The 22832-nt window shown below is 41.7% G+C and overlaps 1 protein-coding gene across 2 annotated transcripts in view; it reads left to right on the top strand.

Annotated features, from left to right (window-relative positions):
- PTGER3 (prostaglandin E receptor 3) overlaps positions 1 to 22832 on the top strand; it is an 83912-nt gene that overhangs the window by 58182 nt on the left and 2898 nt on the right. The gene's annotated exons all lie outside the window — the stretch shown is intronic.

Below are 22832 nucleotides of genomic sequence, written 5' to 3'. Positions count from 1 at the left end.
GAGTTATACAATCAGAGGTCTGTAGCTGGACGGAATTCCAGTGGTCATCTAGTGTAATGCATTCATTTTACAGATAAGGAAACTGAGGCCCAGAGAATGTAACTGACTTACCCAAGGTCATGTTGCTAGTATTTAGATAGCACTTTAAGGTTTGCAGGTCTACCTATGGTATCCATTCATAAGATAGGTGCTCATATTCCCTGCACTCTACAGTTGAGGAAACTGTAAGCAAGATTAAGTGACTTCCCTAGGATTTTATTACTACTTAATGTCTGAGGCAGTATTTGAACTCAGGATTTCTTTATTCCAAGTCCAGCACTCTGACCCAATGGTGCCATTTAGGTAGTTTGTGGCAAAGTCCATCATTTTAAAAAATTCCCATTTAGGGACCAATAGAATCCCTAGTAGAAGAGGACAAATCTGGAGTCAGTAATAGCTCAAGTCTGACACATGACCTGCGTGTGTCCAATGAGAGACTTGAGGGTCTTTTTCTCCTCTGCAATGTGATCTCTTATTTTAAATTAGATTCAGCTAAAACCTACTGGATGGCTAGAACTCCTATGAGAACCAATGACTGGATGAAAATAACATGTTTTTCCATCTTTCACTACAAAAAGTCAACTCAAATGTGCTTATCACCCTAAGCGCTTTCATAGTTCTTTGCATACCCTAGTAAGTCACAGTATTCAGCATCAGGGTAATTTCAAGAAACCCGAGCACAGGCTCTTGATAGTTATACTAAAAAATAAAAGCAACAGATGAATGATAAGATACATGGAGCATCTATGTCGACCCTATGCCAACAGCACAAGACGAAAAGGGACAGATACAAGAGCTGGACATCTGAGGGCCCCATTGGTGGGAGAAAGCAAGGACGATCTCTCTGTGGAAAGATATAGACGGGAGTTATATAGGTGAGGAAAGAGTGGATGGGTTAAAGAGAACATTTGAATTCAAGAGATCTTGGGCATTTTTGAATATTGGCAAAGGAGGCAGACATATTAGGAATTCAGTTCAATTGAACTAAATCAACATTTATTAAGTCCCTACTGGGTGGCCACACTGTGCCAGGTGCCCCTCCCCCTTCCCTTAAGTAGGCAACATTTTCCTAGGAGGGTCACAACATGGGCGTGGAGAAGAGCTCATGCCTTTTCAGTCATTTTTTGTTTATATCTTTGGTTTTGGAAGAAGCACTATCTGTGACTATTGCTGATGCTTCAGAGACTCTCCCTTTCTCGAGATTTTGTGAAATTGAATGCCTGAGTGTCATCAGAATTGGTTTATCCTTCAGTAGGAACATGTTTGAGTTTCTGGTTGTGTTCTTATCTGAAGCAGGGCTTCTCACCAAGTGTCAGTCCTCCCAGAAAACACTGGGAACTGGCATGGTGGGGCCAAAGATGATGGTTCCATTGTCGGTGCTGAAAACAATAATGACTCTGATTTCAATGGCATAGGAAACTCCCAGAGGAGGAAAATCCTTCTTCAAATACAGACTGTCACCTTCTCAACAAATTATAATCTTAGAGAATCACCTTTAACATGGAGAGGTTAAGTAGCTTGCTTGGTATCACCTAGCCAGTTTGCATCAGAAGCGAACCTCAAACCCAAATTTTCTTGGATCTAAGTCAGTTTTCTATCCACTATATTTAGCTGATGCAGTGGAGAGAGTTCTGGACCTGGAGTCAGAAAGATCTGAGTTCAAATGCTGCCTTAGTAGCTGTGTGATCCTGAGCGATTGAGCTCTCAGCCTCAGTTTTCTCATCTGTAAAATGGATGTAATAAAAGCATCTACCTTCCAGTGTTGTTGTTATGATGAGATAATATTTGCAAATAAAATTTAAAAACTTTACAGCACCATATAAATCCTAGTTATTACTGCTATCCCATGTTGCCTCTATGATAAGCAATGCTATTAACAACTCATATTTATTCACCCCTTTGAAGTTGTTGAAGCAGTTTATATACATCATCTCTTTCCATCCTCACAATAAAACTGTGAAATTGGTGCTGACATTATCCCCACGCGCCAATCATTTTGAGGAAGCTGAGACTGAGAGAAGTTTGTTTAAGGACACATAGCTGGTGAGTGTCAGAATTTGAACCCAGGTCTTCCTAACTCCAAATTTAGAGTCCTAACCACTGCACCACACTGTTGGTAGCTCTAATTCATCTTGAAAGCATATTTGACATGGTAGATGAGCAGAAGCAAAATGATAATTTTGTCACTCAGAGTAAACAATGTAAGACATGGTCTTAAACTAACTTTTAAATTGACGATATGAAAAAAAAACAAAGGAAAAAATTAAGATAAATTCAGTAGTGCAGGAGGAGTAAGGAGTCACCATGGTGGAGCACAAGCAGATGATATTCTTTGCTGATGATGCACCTAGCACAGATTGGGCGGGGGAGGCATGGTTAAATCTTTGAGCCCCCTGCATTTAGATGTGCTATGGCAAACGTCCCAGGTGCTCCATCCTGGTTACATCTCTGCAGAAGAAGACGGATTGGCTCAGAAACCTGCTGTTTTTCTTTCCAGTTTTATGTACAAATCCTCATGAGGTGACATGCCTCAGGTCGACTTCACCACAAGCCACTGCAGGCTCATTTTCTTCTCCAGTGCTTTTTTGCTATTTTATGAGGCAATTTTGCTTAGACTTCTGCCATCTTTCCCCATAATGTCTTAGAAATGGGACTATATTTCTTGATGTTCTTTGCCCATGCCATCACATCTCAAATCTGCATCTTCTCCTGTGCCTGGAACGCTCCTTTCTTCTGCTTCCTCCTGATTTTCATACCTTCCTTTGTGACGTGACTCAAAGCCCACCTCTGCAGGAGGCCTTTGCCAACCCCAGGGCCTTCCCTTCAATCCACTCTACGTATCTTGGATGTAGGGAATTGTTTCCTCGTTAAACTGTGAGATCCTTGAGAATATGGACTGGTTTTTGCCTTTCCTTGTATTGCTAGTTCATAGCACAGTGTCTTGGTGATTGGAATATGATTATATATATTATTATATATTGGAACATGATTGTATTTTAACATGGTATAACTCTTGGCATGGTGGATAAACTGCTGCAGGAAGACCTGGCTTAGAAGTCTGCTTCTGTTTCTTATAGCCTCTTAGTTTCTTATAGCCTTGGTTTCCTCATCTGTAAAGTGGGGATAATGATAGTATTCCTAAATGGGAATAATTATGGCACTTCATAGGATCACTGAGAGCATCAGAAGATAATAAACATAAACCACTATACATACCTTAAAATGTAGTTCAGCTATTAGTTATTGCTCCAGTGGGCCTGTGGCTTCATTGATTTGAACATTCCCTGCAGTGACAGAAATCCATAATCCATTCATGACTGCCTACTTTCTGGGAATTCCATCCATGTCCTCCCATATATTCACCACACAGAGTCTACCCAATATACTGGCAGCCTCCCTCTTACACTCCCAACACCATGAAGACACCAAGAGAACGTGTGGGACACCCACTGGTTCCTCTCTACGTTTTGTTTTGTTTTGTTTTGTTTTTGCTTTTTAACTAAAGAGCATTTATTGTATTTTATGCTAGGCTTTTGAGTTTTGAGGATGTAACTAGATTCTGGAAAACCCTCACACAGAAGGTCAAGTACAGTGAACATTATAAGCAGATATGAACAGCTGGAAGAATTGTAACCAAGTGCTAACTGACCAAAGAGAAACTTCCAACTATTTCTTAGTAAAAAAGAAAAAAGAAAAAGAAAGTAGGGAAGGATAGAGGCTTCAGATGGAACGAGACAAAAATCTCCTAATACATTCAATCTTGGCTAGATTGTAAGAAAATGGAAGCAGGTGAAGTGACTGGATCCCTCTTGAGATTTCTTCTTCTCTCTCCTGTATCTGTTAGCACTAAATCTCTCCACTCTACTATCTGAATGCAAGCAGTAGCATGGCCCATGTTGCTAAATGCTTCCAGAGAGGGCCCACAGCACACCGCTGCAGACCACCCCATGAATGTCAAATCGGTGACTCTTCCAGATGATAACGGAGAAGGTCTGAACAGAATTCTAAATGAGATGCTCACTGCGTGCTTGTCTGCCTAGAGAGAAAAGCATGCAATAGTGTTTCCCTCTACAGAATTCTTCCTTTTTTAGGAGCATAAGAACAAAGACACAAGCCAGAGATAATTTGATCCAACCTCTTATTTTCACATAATAGGGAAGTGACTTGCCCAAGGTCATTCAAGTTATAAGTGGCAGAGCTGAGATTCAAACCTAGATTCTTTGAATCCAAATCTAGCACAACATGGCTCCCACATGGAGAAGCATGAACCTAGAGTTTAGAACCTTGAAGTGGGAATGTCATTTAGGAAATGTTTGCTGGGGATGGGGGCGTAGCTTGCCCGGATGCCATAGTTCACACACACACACACACACACACACACACACACACACACCCCAATACCTATTTTACAACACAGTCATCAGTTGATTGCCATGGATCTGTGGTCCGCCACATTGACCTAAAGAGACGCAGAATTAGGGCTTTCCTATTCAGTGACGGAAAAGGGGGGAAATGAAAAGTCTTTTCACTATTGACTTGGCTTCTGTTCTGTGTTGTTTTCATGGATTATAAAGTGAGAGTTTTGAGAAAGGGAACCTTGAAGTTTCTGTTTGCATCTTCATACCTTGGGGCAGAGTTTACAACCTGGTGAATGCTTCACAAATGCTTTTTTGTTTATTTATTCATTCACATTCCTTTTTTTAAGTTTCACGGATGCTTTTTTTGTTTAAATAATAGTCATTTCTAGCTCTGCTTTCCCTTTCCTTTTAAATTCTGACTCCTAACAAACAAAATCACCTACCTGGAACCCACCACCAGAACAACTACACCTGACAAGGTATGACACGTTCAGCAGCTGTAGTCACCTGTTTCTCTATTTTTCTCAGGCACCAAGAAGAATTCTTACAATTACTCACAATTCAGCTGCCTTTGAACGGGGGTGGAGGAGGGCAGAGTGGGGTATATCATCATGAGTGGGGTAAGTCAGCGAAGACTTCTCAGGAGACACTCATCTAAAGTAGATCAGACCCTAGGCCTGAGTTTCTGTTTCTCAAAAATCATATGGGGAAACTTGAAGTTGTGAAACCACCTGTCGCCCCTCTCCCCTTGTTTGCTTAATCCACTTCCTTATCATATTACACAATCAAGACCCCTTGTAGAACAAGGGAAATGTTTGTCCATTTTCTTTCTTGATTCTTCCTTTGTATTTGGGGCAAATTTCTGAGAATAAGCTGCTTGCTCAAAATATTAACCAATAGAGTTAAAGGTTAAGTTGGGGGGGGGGGGGAGTTGAGGTTTTTAGCTATATAATATAACCTTGCATCTGCTTCTGTAAGGCAATTCCCCTCTTCCAATCCACTTTGGAGAAGGTGAAGTCCGATTCTTGCAAGAACCGAATGAAGGACTTTCTGTTTGTACTTTGAGATGCCTCTGAGTAGTCAGTTTGAGTAGGGGTCTCGCCATCCCACACAACCATGGCCACTGTCCAGCTTGCTCCCCAGGTTTGGTTCTTCACCAGTTCATTCATTCTTCCCTCGTTTCTCTGAAATCTCATATTTGTTGACTTTTATAGTATAACCGCTTCCCAAATATACTGATAAAACCCAATGATTTTATAGACACCAGCTTTCTTTCCTGTCTTTGGCTACCCCAAAGGAAGGTAAATTTGGATGGCCAAAAGATGCCCAGTTGACTTGGGTTTTACTGGCTAGTTTCTCTCACCTCCCTTCCCTTCTCTTCCTTTCCCCTCCCCTTAAACCTACTGCAATGTGAAGCTCAGAAAGGATGGGCCTCCTGCCTCCTGCCTAAAGGCTCTCTTTTGGACCCTCCTGGCTTAAGAGTGATCATCAATAGTAACTGTTACTGTTTCCCTCCCAGTTTAAAGTCCTTTTTTTCCTTTGCCTCATTAAAGGGGCCCTGCCCTGGTTACTTCTTAAACAGACCTATTCAGTGAATGGGCATTGCCTCACCCTAAGAGAGTACCTGCATAGACCTTGGCCTAAAAGGGCCAAGATCTCTCAGTGTGTCCTGGATCATCTCCAGGCATCCTGATGAATATCTGGTCACTGGATTCAGATGGGTGTGGAGGAGAAGTGAGGCTGGTGACCTGCACAGCCCTCTCTCACTCAAAAAAAACAAAGTCAAGTGCAAGTCATGTCATCATTTCTCTGATGGCATGGTCTTCTTCAGCAACAAAGGATGAACACAACAACCCCAAGATGTGCTACTACAAATATATTGGCACATACAGGAATCTTCTCTCTACCTTTGACTTCCATGGGGTTTATACCTGGTTGGGATTGTTGGGTCAGAGCCTTTGACCAGGTTACAAACACCTTTTTCATGTGATTTCGAATTAATCGAACAGCTGGACCAATTCACAGCTCCACCAATAGTGTATTTCAGCCTTTCCACTTGCTACTTTTCCTCCCACTCATAAAATTCATTCAGGTCTTTGGATTTTTTATTAAACTGTTCGACATTTTGCTCAAGGGAAACACTGAGCAAACTGGCAATGGTAACTACTGCAATCATTAATACCTTATGACTTCAATTTTTCCGTTGTTAGATTTCCAAGATTACAGATTTAGAAGCAGAGAAGACCTGAAAGGTTATCTAACCTAATCACCTCAATTTACAGCTGAGGAAACTGAGTCCTAGAGAGGCCAAGGGTCAACTAGCAATTGTCTGAGGATTTAACTCTAAGTAGAGCACTCTACCTATCATGCCACACTGTCTCTTTCAGATTCACCCAATTCTCTCTACTCACACACCCATCAATTTAATTCATGCCCTTATCATCATCTTTTCTTTTCAGGAGAATCCACTTCTTCTTTAGATTTAAATTAGAGGGCCAAGTTTTAAATCTTGGCTTTTCCACCTGGGTAACCTTGGTCAAGTCTCATGACCTTTCCAAGACTCTCTACAATGAACACAGTGGAGTAAATGTTGTCTTTGGTCCATTATAGCTTGAAATCTATGATCGTGGGACCAACAGAGTTTGGGGGCACAGAATTTTTTTTTTGTGGAATGTTTCACTTCTAAACCTTTAAAACCTTTTAAAGATGAAGCTTATAATTATTATTAGAGATTTTTATTAACATTGCTTAGCACTGATTACAAGTATTGAATCATACAATCAGCCTCAGATTACTGGATTATATCCTTCATGATTGAAAGGCCATGATGATATTTAGAATGCTAACAAAGGCAAACAAAAAGAGAGAGAAGACCCAGTCATTGGATTGTGAGGAAAGAAAGGTACCACAGAAGGAGCTCTGATGCTGGAATCAGAGGGGTAACAGGGTTCAGATCACTCCTCAGATGCTTTCTCGCTAGGGGACTTTGGGCAAGTCACTTCTCCCAGACTCAGCTTCCTTATCTGTAAAATCTGGGGTTGGACTTGTGAATTTATGGCTGCTCGCATCCTAAGCCTCATCTTTTAATTCACTGAAAGTAAAACTCCTGTTCTGGATCAGGGATTCTTTAGCTTTTTGCATCATAGGTTCTTTTGGTGTGACTGGTGAAAGATATGAATCTCGATTCTAAATGGAAGAAATTGCAAATTTTAGCTAGAGGATAGGGAGAAATAAAGTTAAATACATTTTTCCCATTGAATTTCTCAGACCCTTGGAAATTATCCATGGAAATTGCTTCTAACACTTTTAAGTATCAGGGCAATGAGTCCCATCCTTGAGATGACAGTATACTAGAATGTCTCCAGTCTTGCAGGACGAGCAATGGGAGTGTTGGAGGAGAGATTTGTCATTTTCCTATAGTTTCCCAACTAAAACTAGTTTTGTAATTTTGTTTTTTAAATTTGGTATTACATTTTACTCCAGCCAGTTTTCCACTGGGTCTGTCTTCAGACTTCTCAGAGTTCTCTGAGGAGAGAACTGGGTATTCGGAGATCTGGGTCCTAGTTGCCTGAGTCTGTTTCATCTCCTCAAAGTGAATGTCAGCTCTCTCAGGGCAAGAACTGAGTCATGAACTCTCTTCATTTTCCTATCCAAGGCTGTTACTCTTCAAGATAAATCAATTAGGTCTTTCATTTATAAAACACACCCCAGTTATACCAACCTCCTCTTCGGGTGGCCTCCCATAAGAATGTGACAACTTTCAGACAACTGGGATACCAGATGTTTCTGGAGCTACCATCATTTCAGTCCCTGTTGCTAATAAAATAGCTAACATTTATATAGTGCTGCTTTGAGGTTTACAAAGCCCTTTGCATATACAATATTATCTCACTTGATCCTCACTGCTTCAGGGAATGGTATTTTATTACTTGATAGAATATCAACTTCTTGAGGGAAGAGAACACTATCCCCCTAGCTATCTTCAGCAACTATGGTAGTAATGGTGCCTGGTCAGACAAGGCTCTTAATACATTTTTCCCCTTTCAGTGAGGGGGAGGGAAAGGGCCCCTGGACCTGGGATTTTCTCAGTGCAGAGACCTCCCTGAGACAACTCTTTCCACAGATGTAGACCGGCAACATTCCCAAAGCTTAGAATCTGAGAGAGTTTCGGGGGAAGCACTAAGAGATGGTGTTTGCTTGATATGGGACCTGAACTCAGGATCTCCTGATTCTAGGACCCTCGGTCTGTCTCTGATTTGTCAAGAGGCCCCTGACAAATAAATGGTTGTCTAACTGAACTCTTGAAAGGTGGAGGGACTGGATACGAAGACTGAAACTCTCTCTGACAATACAGGTTGGAACCTTCTAGTCATGGAGAACTGCCTAGACCAGCAAGGATCATATAAGCCTATGCACCAGGAGTGGACTATGAACCCAGATTTCCCTGGCTTCAAAGCCTTCTCTGTCCACTATGCTGTGTTTTTGAATTCTATGAGTTATTGGGATTATTTCATCATATCCCATCTCCCACTTCCATGCCTTTGTCTAGGCTGTGCCCTGGAATTCATTCTCCATCTCTACCTTTTAGAATCCATAGCTTTATTCAAGGCTGAACTGGTTTGCTACCTTTCCTGATCTGCTTGGAGGTTAATATTCTCTCCCTCACCATAAGTGTTTTTTATTTATTGATCTATGTGAGTGTTATAACCAGTAAAGTGTAAACTCCTTGAGGGCTTTTGTCTTTGTATTTTCTCCAGGGCCTGTAACAGTGCCTGGCACATAATAGGCATTTCCTGAATGTCTATAGAATTAGATTAAACACCCAGGACTCTCCCTACTGAGCTCTTTAGAGGGCCTGGGAGGTCTGTCTTGTCCAAAGCACAGTCACAGCTAGACTCTAGATCTGTTTATTCTGCCTGGACACCTTTCACAAGACTATGTTTTGTGAAAAATAAATGTGTGGCAGCCTGCATGACAGGTTTACAACAGCTTTTGATTTAGGGGAATGAGTCCTGCCATCTGGCAGTGGCTGGTCATCCATAATGCCTCCTTGCGTCTCCACACCCAGCCCAAAGCATGAAGGCAGGCACAGGGTTCATCATGATTTGGAACAGCTTGGGCAGAGCTCTGTCTTATTTGATTTCTTTATTGCACTCTTTCCCCCATTTTTGAAACCAAATAATGAGTGGGTTTGGGGGAAGCTGGAAACCAGGAATTATGTGTGCTTTCAATTTACAAGGGTGAGTGTGCGTGCGTGTGTGTGTGTGTGTGTGTGTGTGTGTGTGTGTGTATAAAATATTTCTCCTTATAGGATGCAGAGTAGGAAATAGAATCTCAGGGTCATAAGGGACCTCAAAGGCTGAATTAAACTGTTCTGGAAGCAGTTAAGAGTTAGAAGGAACCTTAGAAACTAATCCAGTCCTCTCATTTTACAGATGAGGAAACCGAGGCCCACAGAGGTTGAATGACTTGCCCAACGTTGCTCAGGTAGTAAGTGATAGAGACAGGATGACTACCGTCTGCCATTTCCTCAACAAGGGATCATTCAATCTTTAACTGATAGGGAATATTGATTCCCACTTTGGGTTAATTCTAATGATTAAGAAGGCTTTTCTTCTCTTCAGCCAAAGTCTACCTCTCCATAACTTTTATCCTCCATCCCAGTTCTACTCTCTGGGGCCAAGCAAAATGAATCGAATTTATCTCTTCTACAAGAGTTGCCTTCCCCTTGCTGACTTGTCTTCCAAAAACTTCACATCCCCTGTTCCTTCAAGCATTCTCCAGTCCCATCAATAGTCCTCTGCCATCCCCTCGGCAGGACATTACATCATCTACCCATGTACCTTTGGACAAATATTCCTCCATGTCTGGGACGCACTGCTTCCTCCCTCACGGAACCCCTTGTGTCTCTCAAAGCCTCACATCTTGGGCACCACATGAGGCCTGGCCTGGTCTTCCCCACTTATTACAAGTCTCCCCCTTTGGAAGTTACTTTGGACTCCTTGGTCTGCACTTGGTGCACACGCTGTGTCCTTCCATAGCACGGAAGCTCCTTGAGGGCAGGAACTACTTTCATCTTTGTCTTTGTATCTGCAGTGCCTGGGGCATCGCTTGGTACATAGAAGACGCTTAGTGAAAGTTTGTTGAATTAAATTCAGTTCCTCTGAATGCTTGTCCTGTGAAGGCCTTTCGTCATCTGGGCTGTCCTCCCCTGAAGCCTACACCAGACCAGTGTTTATTAATGCTATGGTCCAGAGTGCTGCCAGGAACCAGAGATGCCCATTGACTTGGAGCATGAAGAATTAACCTTCTCACTTTGGAAAATCAGGGCGATATTTGCCTGTCTCTGTTCTTACTAGATTGTACTAGTTCTTTGTGATTTAAAATAGCTAGTCACTTCCACCTGTCCTTTCAGGATCCTGGCCTATAGGTGGTCCCAGACTTGATGACTCCCACCAATTAAGCCACCTGTAAAAACTCCTGTTGGGGAGGGAGGAAAAGTAAAGGGAGGATTTTTTTTTTTCCCTCTGGAGGACCAAGTTTGGATCTCCAAGAAGAGGGTCAGGCTTTCTTCACATTCTCTGGCACGTTACGATCCTTGGAACTGTGTGTATACGTGTGTGTATATGTGTGTGTGCACGTGTGTATGCATGTGTATGTGTATGTATAAGTGTGTATGTGTGTACACACACATGTGCGTGTATTTGTGTGTGTATAATCTCTTAAAATTTAATCTTGATTTGCTTCCAAGGTCTTTCCAAAAGAGATTAACATGGTCACTTCTAGGAAGGTGTTCGAGATACAAGGTAGATCACACTTAAGAAAGCCATTTCTTTCACCACCAAATCAATACTTAAAACAGACTCATAAATGTGCATTGACAAATACTCAAAGCTTGAAATAGTAACTCTTGACTCCTATTACGTTCTCTTGGAAGGTTGATACTTAAAATATGGAACGAAGTGGAACTGCAGAATGGAGGTTTCACCTTCACCTTGGCTCTGTACTGTACTCTGTACTGAGTAACTCATCCAAGGCCCCTGTTCCCTGACAAATCAGGGAATGATTTGGGCTCATCCTCCTATTGGCACTCATCTCCTTGTCCCAGAAGTACAACAGTTCTAGAAGCACTGACTAATGGGCAATCTGCACTCAGAGCCAGGACCTCTCAATCTCCACAACCCTCAAGACTGACACCAAGGTTAGAAACATTCATCTCAGGGGAAAAACACACACAGCATCAGAAGCAACCAGAGGCTTGAGGTCCATTCTCTTGCTTGTCTTGGTGTCATGTTCTCTCAATTGCTACAGTTTCCATTGAAGGGAAGGGGAGCGATATTCCTTCCCTTTCCTGATGTAAGTCCAAGGAAGAGGCTCACAAAGTCTCGGCATGCTCGTGAGACAGGAAGAAAGATAAAGTAAAGGCACTATTTATTATTATTAACCTTTTAAGGTTATTGCCTCAGCATCCGTTCCTGCCCACAGGTCAGTCCTCTTTGTTTCAAACCTCCTCTCCCACATCCTTCCCCCTACCCCCATGACACAAGGAACAAATAGGAGCCCGAATGTTCCATGCCCTTCAGCAAGGTCCCACGGCAAGGCACACAGGGCATGGCCAGACCATGGAGCCACCGGAAGGGCCTGTGCTTGCGCTCAGGTTCATCACCCTGTTACAAATCATTTAACAAATGTTTATGAAATTCCTGCGACGTGCTGAGCACCGTGCCAGAAACTAAGGACATAGACGCAAAGTGAGCTGTTCCTGACCTCAAGAATTTTGGATTCTACAGAGGGGAGGGGGTGGGGGGGAGTAGGGGAAGAAACTTTGCCTGACATATCCAAGTATCTATCAGCATAGCTAAGTATCTCTCTCTCTCGCTGTCTCTCTCTCTGTCTGTCTCTTTGTCTGTCTCTGTCTCTCTCTGTGTCTCTTTCTCTCTCTGTCTCTCTCTCTATCTCTCTCTGTCTCTCTGTCTCTCTGTCTCTGTCTCTATCTCTCTCTCTCTATCTCATCATCATGTTTGTCCTTCATTGATACCAATCTATCTGAATATCTATATATTGATGTATCTATCAATTTAAATATTGATGTATCTTGATCTAAGTATTTATTGATCTAAGCATCTATCATCAATCTAAGTATCTCTCTACAAGTGTCGATCAATCCAAGTATCTATCAACCAATCTATCAATCAATCTATCTATTAATCATCTATCTATCTATCATCTGTCTGTTTATCTATCTATCTGTCTATTTGGGGCAGCTAGGTGGTGCAGTGGATAAAGCACCAGTGCAGGAGTCAGGAGGACCTGAGTTCAAATCTCACCTCAGACACTTGATACTCATTAGCTGTATGACCTTGGGCAAGTTACTTCACTCCAATTGCCTCATCCTGGGTCATCTCCAGTCATCCTGATGAATATCTGGTCACTGGATTCAGATGATTCTGGAGGAGAAGTGAGGCAGGTGATCTGCACAGCCCTCCCTCACTCAAAACAAAGTCAAGGGCAAGTCATGTCATTATTTTTCCAACTGCATGATCTTTTTTGGCAACAAAGGACCAGCACATGCATCTGTCTATCTACCTATCTATCCATCCACCTATCTACCATCATTTGGGGGCCAAAGAGGAGGTAGCAGTAGAGAGGTAGCATCATATCAGGTAATGACAAAATCAATGGTGATATTTTGGTACTTTCTTAATGTTTCCTCATTGGGATCTTAGATTTCACTGCCATGTTCATCCTTTTGTTTGGTTCAGCCTCAGAGACGTCAGAGCGTGTCTCTGAAGAGAGCTGAGAGGAAATGAGCCAGGTCGTTGGCATTTCTGACTTCTCTCCATGGTCCTCCTTTCTCGGTGCTTCCTCTTGCTGCCCCATGCCGCCTCTGATTCGTCCTTTTCATTTACTTCCTTCTCTGGGTTTCAGCCTTCCTGCCTGACAGAGGCATCCCATTCTTTGGTCTTCATCCACTTGACCTCACCTTCATTATCTCTCAAGTTCACTCTACCGTAGGATCAGATTCAGAGCTGATAGGACCTGCACGATCTGGTCCAATCTCCTTCAGTTTGCATTTCAAGTCTTTTGAGGCTAATTGACTTGACAAGGTCAAATAAATAGTGAGAAACAAAGGGAGGATTTGGTCCTCTGACTACAAAAACCGAGCAGGCTGTCCACCGCACCATACTGCCTCAGATCTGTTTTCTCTTCTTTTCATATTCACAAATGGTTGACTTTGAAATTGACTCCAGCAGTCAGTTCCAGGCAGGGTCCAACTTTGCAGCAAAGTGCCACCTCATAGGGAGAGGGAGGTGGCAGGTCTCCAGATGCCATTTCCACGTCCTCCTTCCCTGTTGCTAGGGAGGTGAGGGAGACGTGTGTGCTTGGTGCTGATTCGTCTGGCCTTTTCCCATCGGCAGAGTACCTCCTGTACCAGTTTGCCTCCCTCCTGTTTTCTAGAAATCTGATCGGTCCTCATTAGAACAGTGTGAGACATTTTGCTCACAGCACACAGCATCCCCAAAGCCAGAATGAGTTATCTCTTAATAGGATGGTGGTGAGAAACCCCTAGCTCCAAATGTGACCATAGAAGCCTGAAGCTCGAGTTTCCCCAATTTGCTTTTGACTCACAAGGTATGAAATATGGTTGCCTCCTGGGGGAGACTGCCCTGCATGCAGTTCCCTGCCTTGACCTGACATCAAAATATTATGAAGCTAAATGAATGCACTGCAGGTATTCTTAACAGCACATCTGTGAACTTGTTTGCTTAAAAAAAATTTGGATAACTGCATTTCAATATAATTATTTTCGTTTGCAATCCTGCGTGTTTTATGTATTTAAAAACATGATTCTGAGAGGGGCTCCAGAGGCTGCTCCGGCCTGACAGTCTAAGAGGGACCAGGACTTCCATGAGGGTCAGAACCCTGTTGTATCGTGAGGGGAGGGCTGAATGTTAGTGGACAGAGCAGTCACTGGCTCTGGACCTGAGTTTAAATTCTGCTTCTTAAGTTACTATCTATACCATCTAGAGTAATTCATTTCATTCCCCGGTCCTTAGTTTCCTAATCTATAAAATGAGGGCATTGGTCTAGCTGCTCTGTAAATTACTTTCTTGAAATAATAATAGTAACAATAAAATGTAACATTTAAATAATGTGGCAAAGTGCTTCATTCTCACAACAATCCTGTGAGGTAGGTGCTGTTATTATTCCCATTTTACAGATAAGGAAATGGAGGCACATGGTAGTGAAGTAATTTACTTGTCCAAGGTTGTGGAGGTAAAAAGTGACAAGAGGCTGGATATAAACTCTAAACTTCAAATCTAGCTCTCTTTCCACTGCCCTACTAAATCCCCAAGGGTGGGAGTCTGACCTGAGGCCTTGTAGCTTCCTATTCTTTTTTTTGTTAAATAAATTTTTATTGGTATTTTTAGTTTGTTTGGTTTTGGGGATTTTGGGGTTTGTTTTTTTTTTTGGTATCACTGGAACTATCTCCTCCTCCCCCATCTCAGGGAGTCATCCCATATAACAAAGAATTTTTTTTTATATTTTTCCTGTTCATTTTATTTTATTTTTCTTCCCAATTACATGTAAAAACAAAATTTAACATTTGCTATTTTTTCTAAAGTTTTAAGTTCCAAATTCTATTCTTTCCTCTCTACCTTCCCCCTCCCTGAGACAGTAAGAAATCTGATACAGAAAAAGAGTATTTTTAAAAGAAAGAGAGAAAAAATCAGCGGTACATTGAAAACAGATTTTGCACAAGATGCCTTCATTGATTTCCTCATTGCCTCAACAACCACGTAACCACAACCACATTGCCTGATACTCCCTGCAGGACCACTGATGCCTCTTTTCTTGCCCCTAGATTGATGTAATGTCCATACCTGTGGCCCTCCCACCTCTGTAAGTGAGTGACTCCTTCTTTGGGGTCACGTTGCTTCATTGTAACTTTGCAGCATTTACTCCTGATTATTTTCTGGTTATATCTGTTTACAAGGTTGCCATCATGTATATGTTGCTTTCCTGACTCTGCTTACTTCATTTCGTGTCGGATCATGTAAATCTTCCCAGGCTTCTCTGTATCCATCATACTCATCATTTTTTACAACACAATAATATTCCATTGCACTCATGTGCCACAGTTTGTTTATCCATTTTCCAATCAATGGGCATGTATTTTGTTTCCAATTCTTTGGTAGCTTCATATTTTAACTAATTATCTTTGCAAATGCACATTAGGCTGTTGTTCTGATGCCACTGAAGGGTTGTAAGTGCCATCAGCAAATTCTGAATTTGCAAGCCTGGGCCAAAGCCCTGGTTCTCCATCCCAGTGATGGCTCTTTGCATAGGTTGGTATTTTGTTTTTTGGAACCAACCAAGAGTTTTATCTGACTTACCCAGGTCAGTGAGTCATTGCCAGGGTAAATGCTTGAAAGGTAAATTTCTTTTTCCATGGCAATGTCCTGACCACAGGCATTTGGTCAATGCAGTCTCGTGATCCCCTCAATCATCTAAATGAAGGCCATGTGTCTGAGAGGGCATACATGAATGAGAGAATGCCCCCTCCAAAGGAAAACAGGAAAAAAAGACATGTTTGTCCTAAGGTCAGATACAAAAAGGACTCAGGAAATGACATCGGCCATTTTGGAAAAAGTGGCAAACTAAATCTTCAGCCTTTTTTGGAGGGGAGGGAAATGGGGTGGTGGGAGGGGAAAAGGAAAGGTGATACTAGACTTATCACTTTATTTTGGGAGAACTCCCAGTGAGGAAACTCCAGGTGTTAATTCCTATTATGTCTGAGCTGTAATATAGAGACTCAAAGAGTTAGTGCCTGGGGCACTGAGAAGCTTACCTAGAGCCAAGATGTTTCATGGCAGTGGAAGAATTTGAGCCCAGGTCTTTCTGACTATTCTATTCCATGTTGCCTTCTCAGTGATCCTTCCCCTGGTTACCAATAACCAGGTAAACCCCTGGCTCCATAGTTACTAACTGTGTGACCTTGGGCAACTTTATCAACCTCTCAAGTCTCAGTTTCCTCATTAAAATGGGAATAATAATGCTCCTTAGAAGAGCTACCTCACCAGATTGTTGTTAAGAGAACACTTTTCAGGCCCCTCAACACTACATAAATACAAATAGTTATTCCTTTTGAGAGACAATGCACTGTGGTGGATACAGTCCTGAACTTGGAGCACATGTGGCCCAATGGAAAAAACATAGAACTTAATGCCTCCGGACCTGATTTCTAATCACACCTCTGAGCAAGGAAAGACCCACATGCAAATTCTGACTGAAACAATTACCAGCTGTGTGACCTTGGTCAAATATTTAATCCCTCTGAGCTCAATTTACTCAACTGCATGAGGAAGCTGGACTCTAGGGCCCTTATCAACTCTAGGATTCTGTGATTCTATGACAGAGGGTCAAAACTTTCTAGCTGAATGATGATGGCCCAGTTATTTAATCATGTGGCACTTGAGTTTCCCCAAGTGCAAAATGCTTGCAAGCCTATATCATGGGGTTGTGGTGAGGATTAAAGGCGCCAATTCATTTAAAATGTTATGTAACTGGGAGTTATCATCATTGTCCCCTAGGTGACCAACTCAACCATATGCGTGCTCTTCAAACCATTCCTCTCAGGGATCAAGAAAGAGTCTGTACTTGGAAGATAACTTGGCAAGAAATAGCATGGCGTCATGGGTGGAAGGCCAGCCTTAAAATCAGGAAGGCCTGGCCACAAGTTCCTAACTCTAACATATACTAATTATATACCAAGGTGCTTAACCTCCCAATGCACCAGGAAACTTCCAAAGATTGTAGACAAAAGAGCTGTTGATCGGCATCAGTGGAGGAGAGTCTGCACTAGCAGTATCTGATAAAACCAAAGGTCCACACCAACCACCCAAATCCTCTCCAAAGGGGGAAATGATTACATGAAGAGAATTATTCCTTAGCAATTTTATAGGGAACACATGATTAGAGAACTGTAGCTTAAACAAGACCTCAGCAGCCCTCTAATCTAATGCTTGCTTTTACGAACGGGCCCAGGAAGGTGATAGTTCCAAGGTTATCAATCAATCCTTAAGCACCTACTATGTGTACAATGCTAAGCCTTAAAGATACGAAGAGAGGCAAAAGATAGTTCCTGTCCTCGGGGAGCTTACAAATCTAGAGCTCCTGGAGGTATTAAGCAACACAAACCCTCTGACTTTACCCTTCAGCTGGGCAAGAAAGTTTGAGTGCCCAAGGTCAGCCAGGTGGAAAGTGGCAGAGCTTAGATCTATACCCAGCTTTCTTGCTCCAGAGTTAGCACACTTGCCACTGTCCCAGGTATTGTAGACATTCTTGTCTAGTGACTGATTGAATTAAATGGCCTCTAAAGTGCCTTTTAACTCTGAGATTCTGGGATCTTGTAACCTACTGGAATACATTCAAGAGAAATGAATTGGCCCGGCCCAGAGGAAAGTCAGTGACCCTGAATTGGGAGGTAAGGACACTCGAATTTCTAAACTACTTGGACTAGCACCAGCATAACCCAGTCTTGAATGAGGCTGCTTTTTCTCTAGGATGAATCCATGACTCCAAGGACGCTGAGACAAAGAGACTATGTGTGCCAGATTCAAGCAGGCTTGTCCTTTACATCCCTCACACGGTACCCTCATGACACTTCTGAGGCCAGATTATGAACTCTGAATCTCCCTAAGTTATATTTGCTCTTGAAACCCAGAAGGACAGATTAGATGAGTAGTTTCCTATTACTTCATTGGAAAGTTGAAGGCAATGAGTTAAACTGATATGAAAATTGCTATGATATTTGAATTACTATAAAATGGGAAAATTTGTACAAAGCTAGTGGCAGGTTTTAATACCTGAATCCAAAAATCAATTTATATTCTGCTTTGTGTTACAATGAATACATTGACTCCAAGTTTAATCACCAAGCTAAACTTTCAAGGCTTTGGTGTGAATGTATCAGTAAAGAATTCTTCAAACGTCTGCTTGCAGAAGAGCAAAGAAAACTTTTATTTAAAAAAAAAAAAGAGTAAAAGGACAATACTCAAATAAATCAGTGATGTCTTCAAGATGAATGTTCCCTCCAAAATTCAGATCTCAACCTATTCTTGTCTGTGCCTGCACATCCTTCCCTAATTACAGTAAAAGGTGCACCCTCCGTGCTGGAGGGCTTTCTCCAATTTTCTTGGTCGTGCTGGGGTAGCAAAGGAACATCTGAGGCTCTTGCTTTTGAATGTGGCCAGCCTGTGTCCTTTCTCCTTCAGACATTTCTTTGATGTACTTTCTTGGAGATGTGTTTCTCTCTACTAAATTACAGAAAATAGTGCCTGGTGTTATTTTCCAGCCACTGAAATGAGGATGTCTGACAACCAATCCTCCCCTGGCTTCATGAGCTACAGACAGAGTTGGCCATGAATACAAACCTGGTCAAATTCGGTTTACGATCTTGTCTAATCACTTTTATTTGTTCTTTTGTGATTTTGAGGAGAATAACTCAGCATGAATAATATTTCCCAAGTGTCTTTTAAATTATTACCAAGTCTATTTGCTGCTTTAAAAAAAAAACCGCATTCAGTGAAAGAGAAATTATTTTAAAGACACAGAGAGGAGGGAGGCAGAACGAAATCAGGGAAATGCTCCAAGATTATTTTCCCTAACTCACAAGATTCCTTCTTTTTTTACTATTATGAACATTTGTATTTAAAGCTTCGAGTTCCAAATTCTGTTCCCTTCTCTCTTCCCCAGATAGTAAGCAATCCAATATAGGCGGTAAGTGTTCAATCATGTAAAACATTTCCAAATTAGTAATTTTGTACAAGAATGCTCAAATAAAAGGGAAAAAAATGAAAGAAGGAAAGTGAAAAATAGCATGCTTCATTCTATATTCAAACAATATCAGTTCTTTCTCTGGAGGTGGGTAGTATGCATAATTAGTCCTTTGGGATTGTCTTGGATCCTTGCTGAAAACAGCTAAGTCATTCACAATTTTTCATCGAACAGTAATGCTATTATTGTGTACAATGTTCTTCTTATTCTGTTCACTTCACTGTGTATCAGTTCATATAAATCTTTCCAGGTTTTTCTGAAATCGTCCTACATGTCATTTCTTATAGTAGAATAATAAGGCATTACCATCAGATACCGCAGCTTGTTTAGCCACTCCCCAATTGATGGGCATCCCTTTGATTTCCAATTCTGAGTCACCACAAAAACAGCTGCCATAAATATTTCTCCCACTTTTTCTGGAAGTGTTTGGGATATAGACCAAGGAGTGGTATTACTGGATCAAAAGGTAGGCACAATTTTAGAGCCCTTTGGGCATAGTATCAAATTGCTCTCCAGAATGATTGGATCAGTTCACAACTGCATCAACAATGCATAAGTGTCCCAGTTTTCCCACCTCTCCTCCAACCTCCAACATTTTTCTTTTTGGTCATATTAGCCAATCTGATAGGTGGCACCTCAGAGTTGTTTTACTTTTCATTTCTCTAATCGATAATGATTTAGATCATTTATCATGTGACTATGGATAACTAATTTCTTAATCTGAAAACTGCCTCTCTACCATTTATCAGTTAAGGAACGGCTTGTATTCTTATAAATTTGACTCAGTTCTCTATATATTTCAGAAATGAGGCCTTTATCAGAGATAGTTGTTTCAAAACTTTCCGCCCCAAATTTTCTGCTTTCCTTATAATTTGGGTTGCTTTGGTTTTATTTGTGCAAAAACTTTTAAATTTTATATAATCAAAATTATCTATTTTAGATTTTTTTAATGCTCTCTACATCTTCTTTGGTCCTAATTTCTTCCCTTATCCATAAATCTGACAGATGAACTGTTCTATGCTCCCTTAATTTCCTTATGGTATCACTCTTTATGTGTAAAACGTATGTGCATTTTTACCTTACCTTGGTATACAGTGTGAGATGTTGATTTATACCTAGTTTCTGCCATACTGTTCTCCAGTTTTCTCAGTAGTTTTTGTCAAATAATGAATTTTTTTCCCCAAAAGACAAGATTATTTCAAGGAGCAAATGAGATCTTGGGAATGTTGGTGTGGCCCAGTGGAGAGTGCTGGCTTGGGAATCAGGAAGTCCTAGCTACATGACCTTGAGTAAGTCATTCAAGGTCTCAATGGCACCAGACATGTCTCTTAAACTCCAAGTGACAGTGGAGTTGTTTCTGTGTCAGTAGAAGCAGTTTTCAACTGAGCAGTCCCTGATATGGGAGTAATCATAAAATTAGACAAAAAAAAGTTTAAAAAATATTTGATAACAGATGAAAGAGCTAAGGTCTTTCTGCATCCCTCCCCCTCCACTATTATCTTATCACTGTGCTGTAGGTACATAAAGGTACACATGAAGTTTCTCCCCTACAAATATGAGCTCTTGAAGGTAGGGATCATTTTGCTTTGTTTTTCCATTGAATCCTTAGTACCTGGCATACAATAGGGAAGGAAGGAAATAAGCATTTATTAAGTACCTACTATGCATCAAATAGGGATAACTAGGTGGTGCAGTGGATACAGCAGGAGTCAGGAGGACCTGAGTTCAAATCTCACCTCAGACACTTGATACTAGCTGTGTGACCTTGGGCAAGTCACTTAACTTCAACACTTGCCTCATCCTGGGTTATCTCCAGTCATCTTGATGAATATCTGGTCACTGGATTCAGATGACTCTGGAGGAGAAGTGAGGCTGGTGACGTGCACAGCCCTCCCTCCCTTAAAACAAAGCCAAGTGCAAGTCATGTCATTATTTCTCTGATGGCATGGTCTTCCTCAGCAATGAAGGACGAACACACTATGTGTCAAATACTGTGCCAACTGCTTTATCTTATTCAATCCTCACCACAATGAGTGGGGGATGCTACTATTATCCTCATTTTACAGATGAAGAAACTGAGGTAGACAGATGTTATGTGACTTGCCCAGTGTCTAACTAATAACCAGTAAGTCTCTGAGGCTGTATTTGAACTCCAGTCTTCCCGACCATAAGTCCAGCACCCTCCTTATCCCCAATGCCACCTAGCAATCTCTGCTAATCATGAAAGTGTGTCATTTTAGAGGTGAAAGGGATTTTAAAGGCCTCTTGTCCATCTTCCCTCATTTAAAAGATAAAAGTTGCCTCATAAAGGATAAAGGAGTCATTTTAGGACACGTTTCAGGAGTAAAAGAATAACATTTGACATCTCCTCTCACAGGGTAGATTACAGTCCATTCATGCCATCATAGCCTAAGCTATCATCTGGATCTCTCTATAAATACTGCATAGGTGACTTTCCCAATGCTTTGGAGACCTGCCTTTAGGTCAAGGGTTCTCAATAAGAACATCTGTTAGCTGGATTTCCCTATAATTGAAGACTTTTTGTAATTTTATGTATGTTATTATGCATTTACAAATTTTATTCTGGGAAATCCATCTTCATTAGCCTGTAAATATTTAATAAGTGCCTACCATGTGCCAGGGACTGACTGTGCCAAGCCCTGGAATTACAGATGCAAAAAGAAAGACAATCGCTTCTCTCAAGGAACTTCTAATGTGATGTAGGAAGGAAGCTGAAAAGGGGTTGGAGTAGGGCAGAAGAAGGTAGCCAGCTGGGTGGGATAGGGGGAGGGTGGGGATAATGAGCTCAGGCAGAGAAATCCCAGAATAGTTTAGACAGGTGAGACATGAAACCTTGCAAGATGAGCTCCCCTCTTAAATGGGAGCTTGGTGTTCATGGCCCCATCCCCCAATCAGAGAGGCAAAGGATGATGGAGCCCAAAGCTGATGAGATCTCACAGGCTGATGAGGTGATCTCAAAAATATGCATCTGGGATATGGGGGAGAAATCAGTCAGGAAAGTTCCAAAGTAGTGTAGCCAGGTGAGGGATGAGATATCAAAGCCAAACTCTGTTCCTAAATGGAGGTTTGGAGTTCATGGTCTCATTCTTCAATTAGAAAGACTCTGAGGTCCCAAGGCTGTTAGGATTTTCCAGGCTTCACCAGACTTTTGGCCAAGGCATCTAGGACACAGAAGAGGTCCCAGCCCCTGCTCTAGGTCTCTCTATATCTTGATCATGCCATATTCATCCTATCCCCTGCTCTCCCTGATAATCGAGTCATCTCCATGTTCATACAGGCCCTTGATGATGCCATTTTTTTTTTTTACTGTCGTGCTCAGTTGCTGCAACTCACTTTTAAAAATGCATTATGCTAATGCATTTTATCTTTCCATTGCCGTAACTTCTTGAAAAGAACATCATATCCCTTTATCTCTCCCCCCTCTATACCCTCCAGACTGAATTCCCCTTTCTGGTAAAGGGAAACAAGTGAAAACATTGTTTGCCACTGACACTGTATAAGCCATTCTGTCCCAGCAGCCCTCCACCTCTCTGAAGAGCATATATTCTGTACAACCCCACTGGTTTTCCATTT

This window comes from Notamacropus eugenii, chromosome 2 (genome assembly GCF_028372415.1).
Source record: "Notamacropus eugenii isolate mMacEug1 chromosome 2, mMacEug1.pri_v2, whole genome shotgun sequence".
Taxonomy (NCBI): domain Eukaryota; kingdom Metazoa; phylum Chordata; class Mammalia; order Diprotodontia; family Macropodidae; genus Notamacropus; species Notamacropus eugenii.
This window is presented reverse-complemented; position numbering and strand designations above follow the sequence as displayed.